Source organism: Leucoraja erinacea, unplaced genomic scaffold, assembly GCF_028641065.1.
Source record: "Leucoraja erinacea ecotype New England unplaced genomic scaffold, Leri_hhj_1 Leri_1571S, whole genome shotgun sequence".
Classification (NCBI taxonomy): domain Eukaryota; kingdom Metazoa; phylum Chordata; class Chondrichthyes; order Rajiformes; family Rajidae; genus Leucoraja; species Leucoraja erinaceus.
In genome coordinates this window covers 1-16,260 of record NW_026575860.1, presented here as the reverse complement: position 1 = coordinate 16,260, position 16,260 = coordinate 1, and the positions used below count along the sequence as shown (strand labels likewise).

At 44.5% G+C, this 16,260-nt stretch overlaps 1 long non-coding RNA gene across 1 annotated transcript; it reads left to right on the top strand.

Moving 5' to 3' along the window:
- Nucleotides 1-3,236: 3,236 nt before the first annotated feature.
- LOC129715981 (uncharacterized) lies at nt 3,237-15,446 on the top strand. The gene is made up of 3 exons (XR_008726578.1): nt 3,237-5,666; nt 8,547-8,632; nt 13,198-15,446. It is a non-coding gene; the product is annotated as an uncharacterized LOC129715981 (long non-coding RNA).
- The last annotated feature ends 814 nt before the right edge of the window (nt 15,447-16,260 follow it).

Sequence of the window (16,260 nt, the reverse complement as noted above, 5' to 3'; positions counted from 1 at the left end):
TCAGCAGATTACCATAAAGGGCTGCTTGACATTTCATCCTCCTCGGAAGAGGGTGTTGAAGGGCTGCCTGTGTCAGATTCTGAACTAGAGATGGGCCGCATTCCCATATGGAGGACGAGGAAACCAAGTTGCTGGACATGGTGGGGCAATACTTTCAGCAAGAACAGACTGGCAAAGATCTAGAGGCCAGGATGGCTGCCAGCATTGAGTACATGTCTACACATCACCTGCAAGCCAATACCTTTTCTGAGGTGTTGGCAAGACATTTACCTCCGGGAAATTGTGGGGCTCTGAATGTGGCCAGTGTTAACCGAAGTATTTGGAGACACGTTGGTCAGGATGCTGGCTTCAAATCTGACCAGTTAGCCTTTCTCACAGGTGTGCTTTTGTTCCCCTGAAACAGACATTACTGGAACAGACATTACTGTGTAATCCTGAGATGGGAATGCTATCTATCAGGAATTATATTGGACTGCTGGATCCTTTAGTCTTAGTAGTAACCAAAAACATAACAGGACAAGGTATTGAACCGAAAGAAAGTTCTAAAGTCCTATCCGCGGGATGTTATCGGCCGCACTATTAGAAATAGACATGACACTAGTTCACCAGGATGCACTAGGCTTATATGCAAACATGGAACCTCCCAAACCACTGATATAGAATGTGGAGGTATTCATTACTTGCTCCTTAGTTCAGCATGCACTGAACTCAACGGCATTCAGACAAGGAAGCAACAAATTGAAGCATTATTAAACTACGTACACACATTATAGATGTTATGGAGACATCCAATAAGAATCACATAAATTCGTGTACTAAATATCCTTATCATAATCAGAGGTGGTTGCCACTTAATCTTGGATTAATGGAATACTTATATTCTTTCAGATGGGAACTTTGTGTCATCTTCTGTATTGATCATAGGGTACTATTTGGCGAGCATCGTATTAAGATATGCGGGCTAGATTACCAATTAGAGGTACCCACAGATGTGTTAACTACAGGTCATCTGCGGTTCACTGCTAACACAGTTCACATGGCACTGACTTTGCTGGTAAATATGGTACAGCCTTAATGGAGACTGGCAGGGAACTAACTATCCATCAGACTGCTAGTAGAATTGGCATAGGGACTGTGTGCCAGCCATATAATATCAGACATTATCTAATTACTGACGCAGTCACGCGTCATTCAAACAATTTATGGGTCATTCTGACAGGCTAATGAAGTAACCGACTGACGCCACTGTGGCGCTAGATGTGGGTACATTTGTTAGGCATGGTTCATAACCTAACATTAACCGAGATTACCGAGATGAAAAGAACTTTTTTTCACACAGAGAGTGGTGAATCTCTGGAACTCTCTGCCACAGAGGGTAGTTGAGGCCAGTTCATTTGCTATATTTAAGAGGGAGTTAGATGTGGCCCTTGTGGCTAAGGGGATCAGGGGGTATGGAGAGAAGGCAGGTACGGGATACTGAGTTGGATGATCAGCCATGATCATATTGAATGGCGGTGCAGGCTCGAAGGGCCGAATGGCCTACTCCTGCACCTAATTTCTATGTTTCTATGTGTCTATTAACAGTGACCAGTTTTATGGACACCGGGAGTAGTATGTCAACTATGGGTAGAAACTTGCCGACACCACGTGACTATCCGGCCAACTCTATTTGTACATTGAATTGAATTCTTATTTGTTATTCAGACATTTAGGTCTGAACGAAATGATATTGCCTGCAGCCATATAATAATAAACACCATATTATAAACACAAATTAACATCCACCACAGTGAGTTTACCATACGCCGTTTTCACGGTGGTAGATGGCAGAACCATTCATCACCATCCATCATGGACCTAACTTACTGGTTCTTTCTAGCAACATGGAGAGTTACCCATATTACTTTCTATATTAACCTATTTATTGTAGAATTGAAAGCACCTCTTCTACACCTAGGACTGATGGACCATAGGCGGAATCTTTTCAGCGGGGTCACAGACAGTCCACTCATTCAACAGTACTTGTTATCCTCTAGAAATAGGAAGTACGTTCATAACTATTATCATCACCCACAGATCTATGAACAGCCATCTGTTCTGGAATTCCTGGCAAGCCTCCATTACGATGAGAGGCTTAGTCATAGTACCACAATTGCGCCAGGAGTGCTCTGTCTACACACCTGTCGAAGGTACAGAGCGGCATTCTGTGGGGACACACACACTGGTAACGAAACTCATTAGGGGCATGTTAAAATTAATCCCCAAGAACTAGGTACATTCATATATGGGATGTGAGTTTTGTACTGAGCAAGTTAAGAAACTGGTCTCCAGCTACAGCTCTGTCATTACAGAAACGGACTATGTAAACAGTCATGCTGATGGCCTTGGTCACGGCACAAAGAGTCCAGTCACTACAGAAACTAAGGATGGACAACATGATGATTTCATCAGGGAATTAAACCTGTCACATTAATCGAAGGGCCAAACAGAACAGACAGGGGTCAGCAGGCCTAAAACAAAGTACATAACCTATACGACAGATGGTCGTTGCTGTATTATAACTCATTTACTATCATACATGATGTATGCTAGATCATCAGAGGAAGAAATGTCACGTTTATCAGGTACTAATATCCACTCAAAACAGTGACAGTCCAGATCATCTCTAAATGGCTAAGCAAGTCCTAACAAAGGCTGGAGTGGACTCTAAGGGACAATTTAAATCTTACTCCATCAGGGCTGCAGCTATATTGGCAGCTATGAAGCTGGACATACCAATGGACAAAACCCTCAAGACAGTCAACGGAGGAAACTATCCAACGACTTTATAACAAACCAGTTATTGAACCTGGAAGAATTGCAGAAACAATTTTAAGTTCTGCATATAATTCGCCGCATAAATAGGGGCAATAATTGGATTTAATATTTTACAGTTGGGTTTCAATATCGTATTATGTTTAATGATGTTAACATCATTCTTCCCACAACCAAGGCAGTTGTGAAGCATGGACTCGTTCCACAGCATGAGGTCACAGAGCTTTGAAATCTTCACGTAGTCACTCACGTGACTCCGAAGTAAAATAGTAAGATTAAACGAGAACTTACCAGTTTGAAGTTTGATCTGTATTTTATGAGGAGGAACGTTGAGGGAATACGTGCCCTCCGCTCCCACCCTCGATTAGTCATATCTTAAACTGGTATATCTTTGATAATCTTACTATATTAAGTCATTATAGTGCTTCTGTGACCTCACACCGCTGCTTTGAAGGACGACACGCATGCGTCGTAAGCGGGGTTCTTCACGTATTCCGTCAACGTTCCTCCTCATAAAATACAGATCAAACTTCAAACTGGTAAGTTCTCGTTTAATCTTACTATTATTGTCACTACATCCAAGCGGGTCCTTTACCTTGAGTTCCTTCATTACATCTGGTTCATTAGACAACACTAAATCCAGAATTTCGTTCCCTCTGGTAGGCTCCAGTACTAGCTGCTCTAAGAATACATCTCGGAGGCATTCCACAAACTCCCTTTCTTGTGGTCCAGAACCAACCTGATTTTCCTAGTCTACCTGCATATTGAAATCTCCCACAAACTCCGTGGCATTACCTTTGTTACATGCCAATTTGAACTCCTGCTGCAACTTGCACGTTATATCCAGGCTACTATTTGGGGGCCTGTAGATAATTCCCATTAGTATCTTCTTACATTTACAACGTCTCAATTCTATCCACAGCGACTCTGCGTCGTCAGTCCCTATGTCACCCCTCGCAAGGGACTGAACTTCATCCCTCACCAACAGAACTTTCCCACCTGCCTGTCCTTTCTATAGGATGTATAACCCTGAATATTCAGTCCCCAGCCATGATCCTCCTGCAGCCATGTCTCTGTAATCCCCACAATGTCATATCTACCAATCTCTAGCTGAGCCTCAAGCTCGTCCACTTTACTTCTTATACTTCGTGCATTCATATATAATACTTTTAGTCCATTATTCACCTCACCTTTCACATCGATTTATATTTCACTTGGCCATACTCTCCTATCCCTTTGTGAGTTTTCTGTCCCATTCATTCTGGTGTCTTTCTCAACTTTTCCTATACTCTCTTTCCCTTTAACTCCATTCTTGTATTTCCAATTTGTTTCCTCCCCACTCACTATTAAGATTTAACTACCGGTGTGGCAGTGGCAAACCTGCCTGTCAGAATGCTGGTCCCCCGCCTGCAACCCGTCCCTTTTGTACTATTCACCCTTACCCCAAAACAGACCCCAATGGTCTAAGAATCTAAATCCCTGCTCCCTGCACCAGCTCCTCAGCCACACATTGAGATCCTCTGTCTCCCTGTTCCTTCCCTCACCAGCACAAGGAACTGGAAGAACATCCGAGATAATCAACCTGGAGGTCCTGCTTTTCAGCCGCCTTCCGAGTTCTCTGATGTCAATAGACAATATGTGCAGGAGTAGGTCATTCGGCCCTTCGGGCCAGCACCGCCATTCAATGTGATCAGAGCTGATCATCCCCAATCAGTACCCCGTTCCTGCCTTCTCTCCATATCCCCTGACTCCGCTATTTTAAGAGCCCCATCTAGCTCTCTCTCGAAACCTGCCTCCTGAGGCGAATAATTCCACAGACTCACCGCTCTCTGTGAGAAAAAAGTGTTTCCTCGTCTCCGTTCTAAATGGCTTCCTCCTTATTCTTAAACAGTGGCCCCTGGTTCTGGACTACCCCAAAATCGGGAACATGTTTCCTGCCTCTAGCGTGTCCAAACCCTTAACAATCTTACATGTTTCAATGAGATACCCTCTCATCCTTCTAAAGTCCAGAGTGTACAAGCCCAGCTGCTCCATTGTCTCAGCATATGACAGTCCCGCCATCCCGGGTATTAACCCTGTAAACCTACGCTGCACTCCCTCTATAGCAAGAATGTCCTTCCTCAAATTAGGAGACCAAAACTGTACACAATACTCCAGGTGTGGTCTCACTAGGGGTTTGTACAACTGCAGAAGGACCGCTTTGCTCTTATATTCGATTCCTCTTGTTATAAAGGCCATCATGCCATTTGTTTTCTTCACTGCCTGCTGTACCTGCATGATTATTTTCATAGACTGATGTACAAGGACCCCCCAGATCCCGTTGTACTTCCCGTTTCCCAACTTGATGTCATTTAGATAAAGTCACGTTGTGGAATCTCTGTCCTCTTCGTCCCGACGTCATGCGGGACCACTTCCGGCTGCTCACCTTCACCCTTGAGGATGCTCTACAATGGGTCCATGACGTCCTGGATCCTGGCACCAGGGAGGCAACACGTCATCCTTGACTCCCATCTGTTGCCGCTGAACCCCCTGTATGTCCCCCTCACGATGGAGTCCCCGACTACCACGGCTCTGCCTGACGTCTGTCTGTCTCTTCGGCTTTGGTTCAGCGCCACGTTTTGACCACGGATCATACAGCGGGTCGGCTCTGTCATCTTTGGGTAGCATCTTTCACACACAGGGCGGAGCTGAGAATCTCCCAATACAATGGAGCTGATCAGATTCGCAGCTTGGGATTCGTTGAATTTAAAGCAAAAAACACCCCCCCGCCCCATTGGTCCGAATGCAAGAGCAAAGACAGACGTTGTGAAATCTACACGGAAATCCAGGCAGAAAATCATTGCGACGGTGAGGTAAGGTTTGCTTTGATGTTGCTGCCAATGTCTCTTCCATTTGGCCCCCTCTCCTTCTTGCCGCTTTCTCACCTGTCCTGGACCACTGGTCCGGTCGCTCTGTGAGGATGGGTGCAACCGGGACTGCGGCAATCCACCTTCACCTCGGGCCCGAGTCAATTCTAGTTAACCCTTCCTGTTGCTGGCAATGCAGGAACAGATGCGGATTTTAACATCACCTGGAGGGATTCTGTCTGCGGCATCCAATGCAACTTTATTCGTAATCGTTTTGACCGCTGTTTCCCCCAGTAGCCAGCAGTCAACCAAGTCCGGGTATTTTCCGCTCCCACACACACATTACTGAGCAGTCACTGGACACTTGGCTCATTGGAATTTAACCCATTCTAATCCACTTCCACTGTAACCCCAGCTGAGCGGGTTTGTGATCCGGTTCCAACAGTTCCTGGACGATGAGTGGAGAGCGAACTCTTCAGATCATTGCCGGATGAACACGTTACGCTGGGCGATTATCCGTCTCCATCCTGCACCCGAGAAACCAACCCGAGATCACCCGAGAGAAACTAAAACAACCCACAAAGACAAACGTGTTCTCCGATTCACCAGAACAGTTCATGTATGTGGCTTGATCTGGTATCAGACGTGAACACGGAGAGAGAAGGGAAGCGCCATAGGCTCACGTTGAAGAGAAAATCAACAATATTCCTGTTCGTTTAAATTGTATCCATGTTGAAATAATCCCTCACGAGGGTGGAGATATGTGAACTGAGTTCTGGAGAGGAGACTTCTGTCACCAGTCTTTATTTAATAACTATTAAATAGCCAGAGTGAGTAACAGCGGGCAGGAGGGCGGCGGAGACTTGTCCAGGAATGCCGCAGACACAATTCCTACAGGTTGTATTCAAAGCATATCCATGTTACTGTATCCCTATCAGCAGAAAGGGTTAACAGGAAATTAAAAAAAAAACTTGATTCACTGTTTATAGTGGTAGATTGTCAAACCGGTTGGTCTTGGTTTCAGCAGCGAGACCGCTCCCTGATGTGAGGAATGTGAGGGCTGGAATCCACTTTGCTGTGGACAGGTAAGATCTTTGGTGGACAGGCAGCTGCTTGCCCACAGGTACTGAGCGCTGCATCTCACAGAAGTACAGCCGCACCTCGCAAATCAATCATCACCTGACTAGCTGCAATGAAGCAAAGAGGAAACTAGTTTAAAATCATCCGTGCGCAGTCAACAGACCCTTGTGGAATTAAGGCGAGACTATCTCAGCGCAGATTTATTTCTGCTCTTTGTTTCCAATTAATATTTAAACAGTAAAATGACATTCATAGAAACATAGAAAATAGGTGCAGGGGTAGGCCATTCGGCCCTTCGAGCCTGCGCCGCCATTTAATATGATCATGGCTGATCATCCAACTCAGTATCCCGTACCTGCCTTCTCTCCCTACCCCCTGATCCCTTTAGCCACAAGGGCCACATCTAACTCCCTCTTAAATATAGCCAATGAACTGGCCTCAACTACTTTCTGTGGCAGAGAATTCCACAGATTCACCACTCTCTGTGAGAATTTTTTTTTCTCATCTCGGTCCTAAAAGACTTCCCCCTTATCCTTAAACTGTGACCCCGTGTCCTGGACTTCCCCAACATCTGGAACAATCTTCATGCATCTAGACTGTCCAACCTCTTAAAAATGTTGTATGTTTCTATAAGAATCGCCTCCTCAATCTTCTAAATTCTAGCCAGTACAAGCCGAGTCGATCCAGTCTTTCTTCATGTGAAATCCTGCCATCCCAGGAATCAGTCTGGTGAACCTTCTCTGTACTCCCTCTATGGCAAGAATGTATTTCCTCAGATTAGGAGACCAAAACTGTACGCAATACTCTAGGTGTGATCTCATCAAGCCCCTGTACAACTGGAGTAGAAGCTCCCTGCTCCTATACTCAAATTCCTTTGCTATGAATGCTAACATACCTTTCGCTTTCTTCACTGCCTGCTACACCTACATGCCTACTTTCAATGACTGGTGTTGCATCTCCCCTTTTCCTAATCGGCCACCATTCAGATCATAGTCTACTTTCCTGTTCTTGCCACCAAAGTTGATCATCTCATATTTAACCACATTATACAGCATATCACATTATATTTCATATCAGCGGCCCAGCCAGGAATCAGTAGCGTGGGGTTATAATTGTGCTTGCACTGGTGACATGCGTGTTCCTGCTGTTGTCTGTTACAACGTTATGATTCCCCGCACCTTTACTCTGGACTAAGGACACGGCACTTTGGCCGGGAAAGGAGAGAAGTTTACGTGGATAGGTCAGTGGAAGTAAAGAATATGGTGTTTGTAGCAAAGTGGGAACATTGGGAAGTGTTTTTGTTGTCTCGGTTCAATGATGATCATATACTCCGTCAGTTAATAATTTATCCAAAGTAGATGCAGAACTCACTTCATGTTTCCACTTCTGAAGACATCCGATAATTACATTATTTTGCCACTTCCTCTCAGTAACTTCCCGCTCCAGACTAAAACCTGGATCCCTCTAACATCACGTAAAGCAGGCAGACAATGAAGAGTTTAAAAAGCTCCGTGAGTAATTGTTAGGGGAATTAAACACTCACTTTCTGTCGGCTTTCAGGCAAAAGGATGCAATCATCTTCCAGTTCTCTGAGGAGATAACGTTTTGAATAGACACGAGGAATTAGTTAATGCGTTGAATTTGGACTCTCAGATGGTTTATCGGACGTTGTTTGAGATCAGATAGTCGATGACCTTGGGAGGACGGGTTGATAGGATCAGATATTGTGTCTGTTGGTTCACCATGTGGCGGTTTCCTTCACATTCAATTGTTGCTTGACGGATATCTTCATATTGTTCATTCCAGAACCACAGCAGTTTGGAACTCTTGAATCATCATGGCTGAAGATAGGGGAGGAGATACAGTGACGTCTACATCAAGTCAACAGAAAGGTTTGTAGAGCCTTCTGTGAATTATAAATGTTGCCCTGACAATGGGCGGAGCTGTTGTAAACACTGAGGTTAACAAAAAAGTGGCAATAGGAAAGGGGCTGAGCAGAGACAATTTACATCTGCACAGACAGCATAGTCACATGTGGACTGAATCAGGAACTATGTGATAAATCATCACATTTTGGTTTATGTTATCACAAAAGTAAAGTCAGAATATCAATGTCCAGCATTCCTAGGTTTGTTGTCTAATATCCATTTACAATTTGAATGCTTATCCAGGTGCTGCCAAAATAATGTGAGAGTACTGGTGAGTAAGGAAATGGTGTTATTAAACTTGTAGAAACTTGTAGAAATTGCAGGCTCGAGCAGACATAAAAAGGAGTTGGCAGGGTGAAGCATGTAGGGTGAACCAGAGGTAAGCATGGATCTTTACTCAGAGAGTGGTAGCGGTGTGGAATGAGCTTCCAGTGGAAGTGGCGGAGTCAGGTTCATTGGTATCATTTAAAAATAAATTGGATAGGCATATGGATGAGAAGGGAATGGAGGTTTATGGTATGAGTGCAGGCAGGTGGGACTAAGGGGGGGAAAAATTTGTTCGGCACGGACTTGTAGGGCCGAGATGGCCTGTTTCCGTGCTGTAATTGTTATATGGTTATATGGTTATATGGTACTGATTCCAACACCATGCCAGACAGTGTGTCCAAACTGTGGCCATCCACTGGTGAACGATTCTTCTCCAGAGATCATCCTGTAAAGTCCTGACCTCAATCCATGCATCTCCCTCCTCCCCAGGTCATGGGCACGTCTACGATAAAGTATTTTTTGCCATCGTCTTTTCTCATTGCTATTTATTTCTCTATCTGATCGCTGCTTGTCCTCAACAACATAAATGAACACAAATTCAACCAGCCAGTCTCTGTTGAAAACTGAAATATTCATTTCCGAGCAATATCCCGATGGATTCCCTCTGAATTCTTCCCACAGTATGGAGATCAGAATTGTACCCACTCCTCCAACTTAAGACTTCCTATGCATTTGTAACTATATAAAGTGCCTCCCTGAACTTGCACTCTATGCTGCAGCTAACGACAAGAATGCTAAATGTTGTCTTAGTGCACTGCTGACTTTAGGGGTCTATGGATTTGAACGGGTGTTGCTCAGTGGTCTCTAGGCCCTTGTCATTCCTGGTTTTATTTATCCCTCCAACATGCGTCAACATGCCCTTATCAGGATTAAACTTGAAATGTAATTTCTCCGCCTAACATCGCCTAAGGGGACATGACATGAGAATTAAGGGACTGAAGTTTAGGGGTAACATGAGGGGGAACTTCTTTACTCAGAGAGTGGTAGCTGTGTGTGGAATGAGCTTCCAGTGAAGGTGGTGGAGGCAGGTTCGTTTTTATCATTTAAAAATAAATTGGATAGTTATATGGATGGGAAGGGAATGGAGGGTTATGGTCTGAGCGCAGGTATATGGGACTAGGGGAGATTATGTGTTCGGCACGGACTAGAAGGGTCGAGATGGCCTGTTTCCGTGCTGTAATTGTTATATGGCTATATGGTTATAACATGTTAAGTAATCATCCAGAAATACTGGTGCAAATCCAGTTGCGGCCGTAGAAATGCTTGGTCAAGTGATCACAATTTTGGCAGATAACTGAATGGCCAAAATCAGGAATACTTGGAACAGAATGATCTGATTATCGCAAAATAACAAGCATTCAAACTGTAATGGCAATTTCTTTCTTTTCCAATGTCCAACCTCCGTTGCCAGGTGATTCTTCAGTAAGTGTCTTCAGTAAGTCCCGCTACTTTGATGTTGTATATAAGGAAAATCCGTAATTCTCTCCCATTTTTTCTTTTTCTATATATTTAATAAACATCATAATAATAATAAAGAGAAATAAACCCTAAATGATCATCGATTCCCCCCCCCCCCCCCCCCCCCCCCGATGTTCGATGACCCCCCCCCCCCCCCCCCCCGGAAAACCGCATGTCCCGATGGTAACTTATGCAATTTCAAGTCTGCATATTTATTTAATGGGGGATCTATCTGAAATGAGAATACTTTTAAACGCTAGGTAATAATAATTAAAATATTAATCACCCCTAAAAAAGTCCACTATTCTTGATAACATTGTAAATCTTACCGTTTTTTTCAAAAAATCCTTGTCCTGGTGATTGGAGTCATTTACCGTCACCTACCTTTGTTGAGCCATCCCACATGGCTATACATAGAGTAGACGCGAAATTCCGACCTCAAAAGACCGCTGAATTCAAAAGTCCCATACCTTGTGAAATTCACCCTATTCGGGGGACGAGAAGCGTGAGGAACCTCCGTGTCTTGCTGCATAGCGAATACGTAACTTTATTCGACGTTATCTCCGAACGGTACTGAACACTTCGAACATTTTAAAAATTCGTTCTTTTTTGATTTGTTCTGGAGAACAAATCGTACCATGTGCTGTTCGTCCAAACGATATGGCCAGGCATGAGCTTCCGGCGAGGCCATCCTGGGCTAAAGGCTCGGCCCACCATTCCCGTCACGGCCACATCCGCAACTTAACCCTCGATCTCCATCCAGCTCCATCTCCATCTTCAGCCGGACTTAAAGCCGCCGCAGCCGTCGCATGTTCCCGTGACGCGATGTCCTTCTGTACGCCCGGCCCTCTTCGGCCCTTGACCCCCCCCCTCCCCGGGGAACAAGAGCTAACGAAGGCCGGGCGTACAGAGGGACATCGGGTCACGGGAAGATACAACGGCCTTGTGTCCGGCTGGAGCTGGAGATGGTGATGGAGATGGGGCTGGAGGAGCTGCTGGACCTGGAAACTGGGGATATGTAATCCTAGCCCCTGCCCCAACCCTAACCCCAACCCTAGCCCCAAACCTGACCGTAATCCTAGCCTAGCCCCAACTCTAATCCCAACCCTACCCATAATCCTAGCCCGAGCCCCAACCCTAGCCACAACCCTAGCCACAACCCTAGCCCCAACCCTAACCATAATCCTAGCCCGAGCCCCATCCCTAGCCCAAAGCCTAGCCCCAACCGTAACCCCAACCCTAACCCCAATCCGAGCCCCAGTCCTAGCCCCAGTCCTAGCCCCATCCCTAGCCCGTCCTTAGCCCCAACCCTAACCCCACACCTAACCCTAATCCCAGCTCCAGCCCGAGCCCAGCCCCAACCCTAGCCCTAACCCTATAGCCCCAACCCTAACCCAAACCCTAACCCTAATCCTAGCCCGAGACCCAGCCCCAGCCGCAGCTCCAACCCCAGCCCCAGCCCCAGCGCTAGCCCGAACCCTAATCCTAAAGATAGTTTTCGTCTTCTCCATCACGTGATGCTCCCAAACTTGATCATCTCCACCATGCCGAGTCACATACATCACACGAGTTTATGCTTATAATGTGTAAAATAATACGACAATGGCCATAATTATCAATTGCAATTGATAAATGAACAGTATGCCTCTGCCTACTCATCTGAAGTTAATATTGTTTTAGGCGAAGTTGGTGAAAAGTTACGTGAAGGTTACCATTCTTGCTGAAAATCACCACTTTTCGGCAGTAAACTGTTAAGAAGGTTTAAAATTAATGCGTTATTAACGAATGAAAAAATATTTTTTCTGTGGTTTATTTGAGGAAGATACTATAATTTGAAAGACCGCGACAAAAAAATTGCTATTATTTTCTTAAATCAGTTATATATTGCAGTGTTATTCATCAAAAAATGCGACGGATATGACTGAATGCAATGGGCAACCTGGAAAAAGAAGAGGCAAAAATAAATGAAATTCTCCAAAAGATTGCGCCAAACATATTTTTCCCATAGTAGAGATGTTCATCTATGTGAAACAACATTCAAAGTGGCAAAAAAATAAGTTTTATAATAGGATTTCCAGAAATTTCAAAGTAGACACTTACTGAAGTCACCCTGCCATTACTGCACAGGCAGGAAGGAGTGATCATACGCAGATTAAAAGCACGAATCTTCCAGTTGTTATTTCCAGTTTACATCGTGGAAACAGGCCCTTCTGTCCAACTTGCCCACACCGGCCAACATGTCCCAGCTGCACCAATCCTACCTGCCATTGAGGCCCATTTCCCTCAATATTATACAATAGTATACACGATAATACATTAATATACAATATAATACCATATAATAAAATATTATACAATATAAGACAATATTATACAATATAATACAATATAATATAATACAGTATAATACAATATTATACAATATAAGACAATATTATACACTATTATACAGTATAATACAATATTATATAATACAGTTAAAACAATATTATACAATATTATACAATATAAGGCAATTCCATTTCCATTTCAGTTTCAAGCACAGGGCAAGCCAAACAACTCATTTAATTTTAATTTCCATTGCATTTCCATTGCCACTTCAGTTTCACGCACTTGGCAGGCCAAACAACTCTCCGTCATGTGGTCTGTATTTTAGCAGAGTGGGGTGGTGATACTCCAAGTGCAGCTATCGGTGGAGGAAAACAGACAACCCTTGATAATACCATTATTTTTATTCATCACAGCTCCTCCAATGTCTTCGATGACGGAGCTCCTGGAAAGGTGTGATGATTCGCAGCTGCTGGATTTGACAAATCACTATCGCGAGAGGCTGGAAGAGGCGATTCAAGAGGCGGTGAAGAATGTCATCTTCGTTCTAGCATACAAGAGATATTTCAGTGAGCAAGAGTACAAGGTAGGGAGAGGAATGGATGAGTGGGTTACTTCAGCCGATACTCAAATATTTTTATGCACAAATATTGTGGGCCGAAGGGTCCATTCATGTGCTGTACTGCTCTCTATAATTACAGCTCAGTATGGCACAGTCACAAAGAATATCCCGTACAGTGGTGGTGAGTTTCTCAAACACGCCATTATATTCAGGATGTGGTGTAATACACTGATACAACACAAAGCATTTCAATGATTCACATCATTGAAAATGCAAATCAGCTAGCAAATCTTTAAAACACTCGCGACACAACAGTTATATGGGCATTTTACTTTTTGGGGATAATTAATAGATGATCAACTTCTCTTCGCAGTCTTACATCCTTGTTTTTCCCCAGTCATTTTTAATCTTCTCTGCAAAATGGGTACAATTAAAGCCTTATGTTATTTCCTGGTGAGTCTTATTAGCCCCAGCCAGGTTTACAAACTCCTATATTTTTCATTATCCGGCCAGCTATGCTTTACAATGTAAACATTTTCTGAATCTATAATTGCCTTTCCCAGTATCACCCAGTGCAATTTACTTTCTATATGTTAGACAATAGACAATAGGTGCAGGTGTATACCATTCGGCCCTTCGTGCCAACACCGCCATTCAATGTGATCATGGCTGATCATCCCCAATCAGTACCCCGTTCCTGCCTTCTCGCTATATCCCCTGACTACGCTATTTTTAAGTCCTATCTAGCTATCTCATGAGAGCATCCAGAGAACCTGCCTCCAGCGCCCTCTGAGGCAGGGTATTCCACAGACTCACCACTCTCTGAGGAAAAAGTGTTTCCTCGTCTCCATTCTGAATGGCTTACTTCATATTCTTAAACTGTAGCCCCTGGTTCTGGGCTCCCCCAACATCGGGAATATGTTTCCTGCCTCTGGCGTGCCCAGCCCCTTAACAATCTTATGTGTTTCAATCAGATCCCTTCTCGTCCTTTGTTGACCATTTTACCCCAACTGGCTTCCTTATTATTTAAACTCTTGGGTTAAACATGTTACTAACTTAACTAACTTACTTATTACTTAAATTTCAGAATGTCTTACATCAACCATTGGGCCATTTCATTTAAGAACTATTGTCAACAAGATGATAGGTTTAATAATAATTTAAGACATCTAATTATTTGAGAAAGCTATAACAAATCAGACCATGTTAACATGCTTTAATGAAGGCAAATCACTTCTGACAAATGTATTTGAGCAGGTTGAAGATTTAACCCGCAGAGTACATAGAGGGGAACAGTGGGAATTGCAGATGCAGCAACCTTAAGCAAAAAAACAAAGTGTTTGAAACTGAAATGGCAATGGAAATGAAATAAAATTGAGATGAGTTGTTTGGCCTGTCCTATGCTTGAAACTGAAATTGCAATGGAAATGAAAGGACATGAAAATGTGATGAGTTGTTTGAAGGGATGGCATCAAACAGGAAATTAGTAATGCTTGCAACAAAGGGAAAACAGTTATAATGGGTGACTTCAATCTACATATAGATTGGGTGAATCAAATTGGCAAGGGTGCTGAGGAAGAGGTTTTCTTGGAATGTATGAGGGATAGTTTTCTAAACCAACATGTAGAGGAACCAACGAGAGAGCAGGCTATTCTAGATTGGGTGCAGCTGATTATTCTAGAGAGAGCAGCTGATTGTGAGTCAGATCCCTGCTGATTTCTCCCAGCAGTTTGTATTGTATTGTACTTGTATCCAGGGTAAGGCGGGAGAATGAGGGCTAGGGCAATTTACTGTTCTGGATGTCAGATGTGGGAGGTCATGGAGTCGGATAGCCCTCCAGACGTCCACGTCTGCGCCAGGTGCATCGAGATGGGGCTCCTAAGGGCCGTATTAGGATCCTGGAGCAGCAGCTCGATGACCTCTGTCTGGTCAGGGAGAGTGAGGAGGTCATAGAGATGAGTTATAGGGAGGTGGTCACTCTAAAACCACGGGAGAGAGACATGTGGGTCACGCCTAGGAAGGGCAAGGGGCAGAGGCAGGGACGAACGAGTACACCCGTGTCTGTACACCTTGAAAATAAGTAATCCTGTGTGAGTACGGTTGGGGGGGGGGGGGGGGGGCAGCCTGCCCGGGGGTAGCGACAGCGGCCGGGCCTCCAGCACAGAGACCGGCCCTGTTGCTCAGAAAGGTAGGGATAACAAGAGGAGGGCAATAGTAATTGGGGACTCGATAGTTAGGGGGTCGGATAGTCGATTCTGTGGACGCAGTCGGGAGACCCGGATGGTAGTCTGCCTCCCTGGTGCCAGGGTCTCGGATGTGTCTCAACGCGTCCGATATCCTGAAATGAGAGGGAGAGGAGCCTGAGGTCGTGGTACATATAGGTACCAATGACATAGGTAAAACAAGGGTAGAGGTCCTGAAGGGAGGATTTAGGGAGTTGGGAGGAGAGTTAAGGAAAAGGACCAAAAAAGTAACCATCTCAGAATTACTGCCTGTGCCACGCGACAGTGAGAGTAGGAATGGAGCGAGGTGGAGGATAAATGCGTGGCTGAAGGATTGGTGCAGAGGGCAGGGATTCAAGTTTCTGGATCATTGGGACTTCTTTTGCGGAAGGTGTGACCTGTACAGAAAGGACGGGTTGCACTTGAACCCGAGTGGGACCAATATCCTGGCGGGGAGATTTGCAAACGTCACTGGGGAGACTTTAAACTAGAACGGTTGTGGGGAGGGTCTCAAATAGAGAAAGCTAGTAGACAGAGTGTGATGCAGGAAGCAGGGAAGGGACGCACTCGGACCCAAAATCTAGGGAAGAATGAAGAAAGAGGAAATAAACAGAGAATAAGAGGCGGTGGATTTCTTAAATGAGCATATTTTAATGCTAGTAGCATTGTAAGAAAATCGGATGAGCTTAGAGCCT